Source organism: Zootoca vivipara, chromosome 3 (genome assembly GCF_963506605.1).
Source record: "Zootoca vivipara chromosome 3, rZooViv1.1, whole genome shotgun sequence".
NCBI lineage: Eukaryota > Metazoa > Chordata > Lepidosauria > Squamata > Lacertidae > Zootoca > Zootoca vivipara.
Window position 1 is genome coordinate 86997539 of NC_083278.1, and position 1251 is coordinate 86998789.

The following is a 1251-nucleotide window of genomic DNA, read 5'->3' on the forward strand; positions in this document are numbered from 1 at the left end:
TCATGTACTAGTCCTGTCATGTGTTGGGTTATAGTTGAGTGCTTGCAAGTTGAATTTTGTACTAACGATGATTTATCAATTCTGTAGATTTATGATATATTCTTTCATCAGTTTTCACTCTTAGGTTTGAAATTACTTTTACAGAGACTCTTTTTTTATGGAGGTTCTTGCAGGGGTGGGATGCTCAGTAAGTTCTGCAGCTAATTTATTATTTATTAAATTTGTATACTGCCCTTCACAAATCTCAGGGCAGTTCACAATAATAATGTGAATTATTGGCAATCTCAAGTATCACCTGTTTTTAAGTACATGGGTTGTATTAAAGGTTTTAGAGATGCAGACATAGCTAAAACAAATACATTCTCACAACAATTACTATATTCTGCATTTTCATATCAAGAACTTAAACATTCTTATTGCATTAAGTTTATTCTATAAATGTAAGCAACTCAGTCCAAGTATTTACATGTAACTTGCTTTGTTACTTCAGTTTTGGCAGGATGTGTATTTATTTTATTTTATTTTTTAAGATTTATTACTGCACACTCCTTTCCCCTTAAAATTAATTTAATATTATAGAACAGAATTCTGACTCCACAGGAGTTTAGAAGTATAGATGTCAGGCACTGTATGTGTTCACTGTGTCAGTCTGAACTACCTGCCATTTTTAAAAACTGCAGTGACAAGGCCACCTGTCAAAAACGAAAGAAAAAAGGTGCAAAATAGCAATTGCCCAACCCACCACTACCACAGATAAAAGTGCTTTCCACATAATGAAAATATTGCGCAACCATTCTGGATCTTTTGGCAAATGACACAATTTTGGCAACAGGCGAAAAAGCGGTTTGAGAACTGCAATATCCCAGAGTAGTGATGAAACGGTAATGTCATGTGGAAGTATTGGGGGGGGGGGGGATGGACAAAACAGGAACTTCCCTTGTTTCTGAGTTCAATACATCTGCTGGGTCCTATTTCTGTATTTGAACAACCAAGTGATTGAGGAAATCATGGAAGCCATTTCTGGACCACATTGAAATGATGTTATTAAATTTGTATTCTGCCCTTCATCCGTAGTGTTTCACAACATATAATGTTGATGACAATTCCTTTCAAATATGTCATGGACACTCTTGTGGAAGTTAATTTAGCCCATCCTCTACCACTGTATTGTGACTTTAAAAGGGTTTGGGTTATTCGCACACATCTTAATCATTCTGACCAAGAGGTGCTACCCCATATGAAGGGCAAATT